This window comes from Ascaphus truei, chromosome 2 (genome assembly GCF_040206685.1).
Source record: "Ascaphus truei isolate aAscTru1 chromosome 2, aAscTru1.hap1, whole genome shotgun sequence".
Lineage (NCBI taxonomy): Eukaryota > Metazoa > Chordata > Amphibia > Anura > Ascaphidae > Ascaphus > Ascaphus truei.
The window spans coordinates 377,984,756-377,993,093 of NC_134484.1; positions in this window are offsets into that span (position 1 = coordinate 377,984,756).

The window sequence follows — 8,338 nt, forward strand, 5'->3', positions numbered from 1 at the left end:
CAGGAGTCCCATTCAGAAGCAGGGACCCCGACTGTGTTAATCCTGATGGACAATTAGGAAAAGGCTGCGGGGAAGCTGAAAGCAGGCAGTGGTCAGACAGCTTTCAACTGCGGTTTCCTGGCCAAATATGCAACAATATATCTGACTACAACTGTATTTAGGTAACATCACATTATTTGCCCTGATTTAATAAAGCCCTGTTAATCTGGGCTTTAGTAAGAGTAGAGTCTGATGTCGCTTATTGTTTTTTAAGCTAAAAATCTGAGAACACCTAGCATGATGCCCAATATAAATACAATTACAATTATTCTAAGATAAAGAGTGAATTGATTAATTATATAATAATTAAATAAATTAAATATGTTTATTAAGACCTCAGAAATTGTAGCAGTAATGTAATAGAAGTCTTAGAAAATTAGAGGGAAATCACAATATAATAGGATTTGAAATGCAGTATGCTAGTTTTCAAAAGGTTATGACAAGTTGTACAACAACACTAAAATCACAAAATATTGAAATATTGTTGCAAAATCATGTATGCAAAAATGATATAGAGTAAGATTAGACCTCTGTCGGTGGAAAAACTGTTTTGGAGGATGTCAGTCTGTGTCACTTCAACTGGTATGGGTATTTTAGAGTACACATGTGAATTAACTGAAGTTATCCCTCAAATTAACAAGGATAGTCCAAACCATGTTGGCATTCATATACTGTACAATTCCCCCAATTGAACACTCAAATATCTATGGTGAAGTCTATTCCACTTCAAAATGAAAATGTTGGGTTTGTACATTTTACCATGCTACTATATTTATATAAATGTATTGTGAAATACAAACATACAGTATAATAATATATAAACACATCCTGATGAAGCTGTGGTGAAATGCACATTGGCGTGTTTTGTTCGTGTAAACTCCATAGTACTTAGCAGCACAGACCCGCCAGTTTCACCGAGAGGTACAGTACAAGATTCTATCTGCACTACAAGCCACAACCTCCAAAAGTTTACATGGATTGGAAGTGTTTGAGGTGGAGCCAAGTTTTTACTTATGGGTGAAGGATGCTTCGTCCCCTGACGAACGATTACTTCAACCATTTTGTAAGCTATACAAGAGATCCAAATATACAAACAATATGCAAGATATGAAGCGCTAAAAACACTCTATAATAGTGCAGGGCCGGTGCTCTAGAAGAGATTTATAGATGATGTTGGTTTTATTTGGGAAGGACGGTAAATAATCTTAATAATTTTTTTTAATAAAGATAAATGAAAATAACAAAAACCTAAAATGTACCTCTGAATTCAGCAATGAAGGGATATAATTTTTATCAGCTGCAACTGCCTCTTGGGCAGCTTGTGGGAGGCCAGACCCTCCTTCTTCTATGTATGTAATCTCCCAGCAAGGCCCCTGTATTTCACTATTCACTTTACTTGCAGACATGTGAGTATCTACACTGGTATATACCGTTTTTTAACTGCACTATGTTATATAAGCATATGCTGTGACAGGGTGAATGAACGTCACCAGCTCTATGCCAGATGTATGTGTAGGTATGCAGTGCAGCAGTGACAAGGTTAACTTTCAGCTGGGAAGCTCCTGACAATTAGAGTGGTCCCAGCTGCAAAATCAAGGTGTTTAAAACCCCCAGGCTACATATACATGAGGCTGCCTGATCAAGAGGAAGTACTGAAATGCTTAAGTAAGATTACTGCTCAAAGGTCTGTCTTCTAAGAACAAGTTTGATGAACTGTCTGTTTTCCTGCATGCTGAAAATAAGCTGTTTTGTTTTTGTATGCTGAAGAGAAGCTGTTTTGTTTTTGTGTGCTGCATTTTTAAAGGCTCAATAAATAAGCCTTATCAAGAGAACCCGCATGTGGTTGCATGTACCCTGCAACAAACCCCTTCTGGGTTTATTTCACATAACACTAGTATGCATTTAGCGTAGGGACTTGCTATAGAGACTTACCTTGATGTGGTTAGCAGGCTTGGCATTATTTGATCAAAGGATGTAAACCAAAGGTTTCCTTTATCTAATAGATTTTTACACTATATATATATATATATATATATATAGTGTTCGACAAACCTATACATTTGCTCGCCCCGGGCGAGTGGATTTAAACCCCGGGCAAGTAAATATTGGCCCAAGCAGCACACGTTTGGTACTAGGTGGCGAGTAGATTTTTTTGTGTGGCGAGTAGATTTTTTGGTGATTTGTCAACCACTGTATATATATATATATATATATATATATATATATATATATATATTCCCCATGTATTGCTATCCCAAAGGGAGAAGCGCAGGGATTCACTTTCTGTTTTTCACATTTGTATGGCCAATCTCTTCGCCAGCTGCATGCTCCTTACATGGAGAAGCTCAGCGATTATATATTAGTTTTACATTTTCTGTTGGGCCGATTTTAATCCTTAGCAGCACGCTCCTAGAGGGCACCACTATTAGGGTGTAATTAATATATTTAGCCAATCACCTGCAACTGCTTATTGGGCAGTTTGTCGGAGGCCAGCCCCTCCTTCTTCTAGGTATATAATCTCCCAGCAAGGTCCCTGTATTTCACTATTCACTTTACTTGCAGACATGTGAGTATCTTCACTGGTATATATCGTTTTTTAACTGCACTATATTATATAAGCAAATGCTTGGATATATTAACCCTTTCTGGGATTATTTCACATAACATTAGTCTGCATTTAGCGTAGGGACCTGCTATAGAGACACCTTGACGTGGCTAGCAGGCTTGGGATTATTTGATCAAAGGATATAAACCAAAAGTCTCCTTTATTTTATAGATTTTTACACCGTATATATATTCTTTTGAGAAAGTCGCCCGAGTGCGACGAAACACGTCAGGGAGCGTCATTACGCAAGCAACACTACGTCATCACGCAGCGTGTGATCGAGCCGGAACACACGCGGACCAGATCTGTGGCTGCACTATCTAGGAAGCTACACTGAGGCTCCAAACAGACGTCTTGTGGACATCCAAAGGTGTTTTCCAGCCCTCCAGTGGACCGTGGCTGTTCTTTGAACCCATGAAGTGAGACTCTGACTGCGGAGGTGTTGCGGAGACATCGGGCTGGTGGTGAAATTTTATTCACAAATTGCCATTTTTAAACCTTTCCTTGTGAGTGATAATCTTCCCTCACCCTCCTTTTCCGTTCAGTTCATTGAGGTTTGTGGGCATTTGTTAATGCACAGCTCTCTTAAGGTCCAGCCACAGCATTTCAATCGGGTTGAAGTCTGGACTTTGACTGGGCCATTGCAACACCTTGATTCTTTTCTTTTTCAGCCATTATGTTGTAGATTTGCTGGGGTGGTTGGGATCATTGTCTTGTTGCATGACCCAATTTCGGCCAAGCTTTAGCTGTCGGACAGATGGCCTCACATTTGACTCTAGAATACTTTGGTATACAGAGGAGTACATGGTTGACTCAATGACTGAAAGGTTCCCAGGTCCTGTGGCTACAAAACAATCCCAAATCATCACCCTTCCACCACCATGCTTGACAGTTGGTATGAGGTGTTTGTGCTGATATGCTGTGTTTGGTTTTCGCCAAACGTGGCGCTGTGCATTATGGCCAAACATCTCCTTTTTTGTCTTGTCTGTCCAAAGGACATTGTTCCAGAAGTCTTGTGGTTTGTTCAGATGCAACTTTGCAAACCTAAGCCATGCTGCCATGTTCTTTTTAGAGAGAAGAGGCTTTCTCCTGGCAACCCTTCCAAACAAACCATACTTGTTCAGTATTTTTCTAATTGTACTGTCATGAACTTTAACATTTAACATACTAACTGAGGCCTGTAGAGTCTGAGATTTAACTCTTGTTTTTTTTTAAATTTCTCTGAGCATTGCACGGTCTGACCTTGGGGTGAATTTGCTGGGACGTCCACTCCTGGAAAGATTGGCCACTGTCTTGAATGTTTTCCACTTTTGAATAATCTTTCTCACTGTAGAATGATGGACTTTAAATTGTTTGGAAATGGCCTTATAACCCTTCACAGATTGATGGGCAGCAACAATTGCTTCTCTAAGATCATTACTGATGTCTTTCCTCCTTGGCATGGTATTAACACACACCTGAATGCTCCAGACCAGAAAACTGCTAAAACGTCGGCTTTTATAGAGGTGGTCACACTTGCTCATGATCAATTAATCAAGGGCATTTGATTAGCAGCACCTGTCTGCTACTTAGCATCTTGATGCCTATGGAAGCAGTAAGGGTGTACTTAGTTTTACACACATAGCATCTCCATTTTGGCTTTATTTTTGTTAAATATATCATGACACGTGTACTGCTGCGGCACAGTTTATTCGAGCATTTGCCCGTTCTGTGCCGCAGCAGTAGCCTGGCGCGCGCCCGAGTGTGACGGGCGCGCGCCGAAGCAGCGGAAGAGCGCCCTCCGATCGGGGCGCTCTCCCTACCGCTGCCGGGTCCGCCGGGTCCCCCGGAACCCCCTGCCGCTGTCCCGCGATCGCGGGACACCAGGGCTCCCTCGGGGAGCCCCTGGACACGCATGCAGGGGGCGCACGCTCCCGATGACGCGTGACCGCGCATCTATGACGCGCGGCACGCCGAGGGGCGGCCACTAGCAAGCCGGGAGATTTCCCGGCTTGCGGTACCGACCACACTTCAATAAAGTGTGTCGGTAGTGTAATATGTCATGTGTTGTTGTTCATCTGAGGTTGTATTTACCTAATTTTAAGACCTGCTAAGGAACAGATGATTGTTATTACAGTATGTCCTGATATGTAAAACCATAGAATTCAAAGATGGTGTACATTCTTTTTCACACAACTGTATAATATATATATATATATATATATATATATATATATATATATATATATATATACAGGGCTCTACAAATTATAGAAAATGTCACTCGCTCGGAAAAAAAGACACGCCAACCAACCCTCCCGCCCTCTTCCCCAGAAATTTGTTTTTGTAGTTCCATAAAGTCTTTTTTATCGAGTGTTGCAAAAACTGTACTCCATTTGAAGGTGTGGTCTTACTAATACTTTATAGAGGCATCATTATGTTTACTTCCCTTCCACCCATTGCCAGTTTAATGCAAGATAATATGTTGTTTGCCTTTTCAGCTACCACATTGTATTGTATTGTATGTCTTTATTTAAATAGCGCCATTAATGTACATAGCGCTTCACAGTAGTAATACATGTGGTAATCGAATAAATAACAGATAATATAAATAACAGATCATGGGAATAAGTGCTTTAGACAAACATAACATTAAGGAAGAGGAGTCCCTGCCCCGAGGAGCTTACAATCTAATTGGTAGGTAGGGAGAACGTACAGAGACAGGAGGAGGAAGTTCTGGTAAGTGCGTCTGCAGGGGGCCAAGCTTTATGTATCATGTGTTCAGAATGTTCACAGTGCTATTCGTATGCTTCTTTAAGCAAGTGTGTCTTAAGGTGGGTCTTAAAGGTGGATAGAGAGGGTGCTAGTCGGGTACTGAGGGGAAGGGCATTCCAGAGGTGTGGGGCAGTCAGTGAAAAAGGTTTAAGGCGGGAGAGGGCTTTAGATAAAAAGGGGGTAGAAAGAAGACATCCTTGAGCAGAACTCAAGAGTCGGGATGGTGCATAGCGAGAAATTAGGGCTGAGGTGTAAGGAGGGGCAGAAGAGTGTAAAGCTTTAAAAGTGAGGAGAAGAATGGAGTGTGAGATGCGGGATTTGATTGGAAGCCAGGAGAGGGATTTCAGGAGGGGAGATGCTGAGACAGATCTAGGTAGAGTAGAGTGATTCTGGCAGCAGCATTTAGGATAGATTGTAGGGGAGACAGGTGAGAGGCAGGAAGGCCGGACAGCAGGAGGTTACAGTAATCAAGACGGGAGAGAATGAGGGCCTGAGTCAGAGTTTTAGCAGTCGAGCAACAGAGGAAAGGGCGTATCTTTGTTATATTGCGGAGGAAAAAGCAACAAGTTTTAGAAATGTTTTGAATGTGAGGGGCGAATGTGAGAGAGGAGTCGAGTGTGACCCCTAGGCAGCGTGCTTGGGCTACTGGGTGGATGATCGTAGTTCCAACACTAATGTGGAAGGAGGTAGTAGGGCCAGGTTTGGGAGGTAGTATGAGGAGCTCTGTTTTAGCCATGTTGAGTTTAAGGCGACGGAGGGCCATCCAGGATGATATAGCAGAGAGACATTCAGAAACTTTGGTCTGTATAGCAGGTGTAAGGTCAGGTGTTGAAAAGTATATTTGTTTGTCGTCAGCATAGAGGTGATATTTAAACCCAAAAGATGTTATTAGGTCACCTAGAGAGAGTGTGTACAGAGAAAAGAGAAGAGGTCCCAGGACAGAGCTCTGGGGTACCCCCACATGACATTGGGCACTATTGTTAAGCCTGCTGTCAACATACACTCCTAAATACTTCTCCATCAAGGATTCACCTAATGTACCCCCATTTAATTTGTATGTTGCCTGTTTATTCGTTTCCCAAATACATATCATTTCATTTATCTGTATTAAACCTCATCTGCCATTTACCTGCCCACGGTTCCTAAGTCCTTCTTAAGAAAAATTACATCCTGCTCTGATTCTTCTACCTTACACAACTTAGTGTCATCAGGAAAGATGGAGACTTCCTCTCTATGCCAACCTCAAGGTCACTAATAAACAAGGTAAAAAGATGTTCTAGTACCCATCCTTGAGGTACTCCAATCACAACTTTAGCCCAGTCTGAAAAACTTCCATTTACAACAACTCCCTGTTGTCTATTCTTCAACCAGTTTTCAATCCAGGTGCAAATATTTTTACTGAGTCCAATTTGCTTTATTGTTTACACTAACCTCTTGTGTGCAACCATATTAAAAGCCTTTGCAAAATCTAAGTAGACCATATCAAATGAATTTAGGTCTAAATTCCTTCTTACCTCCTCAAAGAAACTAATAAGGTTAGTTTGGCACAACTTATCCTTCATAAACCAATGCTGACTATAACTAATTATTTTGGTATCCATTAGGTATTCCTGAATATTATCCTGCACTAAACCTTCAAATAGCTTCTGTACGTTTGATGTTAGACTTACAGGTCGCTAATTCCCTGTTTGTGATCTAGCTTCCATTTTAAACATAGGCACCATGTCTACTTTACGTGGGTGTTTAGGTGTTTTCTTAAATGACACAATTATTAATATCCAATTTATATAATATCTTTGGTAAGCAAATCCTCCCGGGGGGGGGGTGAAGACGCCGCACAGCCGCAATAATGGAGAAGGCTGATAGGTGAATCAAAAAATTGCTTTATTCACACAGAATGTGCAAGCGGATCCTCTTGACGCGTTTCAGCCCGTGGGGCCTTTGTCGTGGCGCCTTTGTTGTGGGGCCACTCTTTTGACAAAGGCCCCACAGGCTGAAACGCGTCAAGAGGATCCGCTTGCACAATCTGTGTGAATAAAGCTATTTTTTGAGTCACCTATCAGCCTTCTCCATTATTGCGGCTGTGCGGCGTCTTCACCCCCCCCCCGGGAGGATTTGCTTACTGCTGCTTTCTACCGCCTGCACGCCGAGCTGCGCATCTCTCTCTCCTGCGACCAGGACCCGGATATCTCTCAAGGGCCGGCGGTCAGGTGACCGCCCACCGCGTCAGCGGATGCAGGGTTGGCAGTGAAGATTCATCGTGAAGCTAAGAAGTGGGGTGGTCGTGCTATACCCCCACATCCATACAGCTCCAGTAAAAGGTCCATCTACAGGAGAATCTACATCACAGGAGGACATTACGGGCATGGAACCAGTACCCCTGATTCAGATAAGTAAATCTTTTTATCCCAACTACATGGTGCTCTAAGGAGCCTGTTGCTGGAAAAGATTGTTCACACAATTTATTGTCTCTATGCCTGGGGTCTACCATAGCCTAAGTTCCAGTTACACCACTGTGCAGCATTGCCTTATTTCTGAGCGCCTGGTGGGTCAATCGTCAGATTTACCTGGTTACATATATAATATCTTAGGAAAGTTAGGATATCTCTTGATCTTTTATGCTACTTTTAACTGTTAGTTTTTAGCGAATTTATTCCAATGATCATTTATTATTATTCATTATAATTTTTTTGCTTAATAGGTTTCCTTATTTCATATGTCCACTTATCCCTATGTATTTGGTATACCTAACTCAAATATATATATAGTTATTAGTCTAATTGTACCATACTCTTTTTAGTATAATAAGGGTTCTATCAATAGGCTGTTTCACAGCACTTTTACATATAGGTACTGTATGGGTATGTGTACAATTACCCTGCATATAAAATGAGCAACGTTTACTATTAAAATTGTCTTTTGGTCATTTAGTTCAGAGCT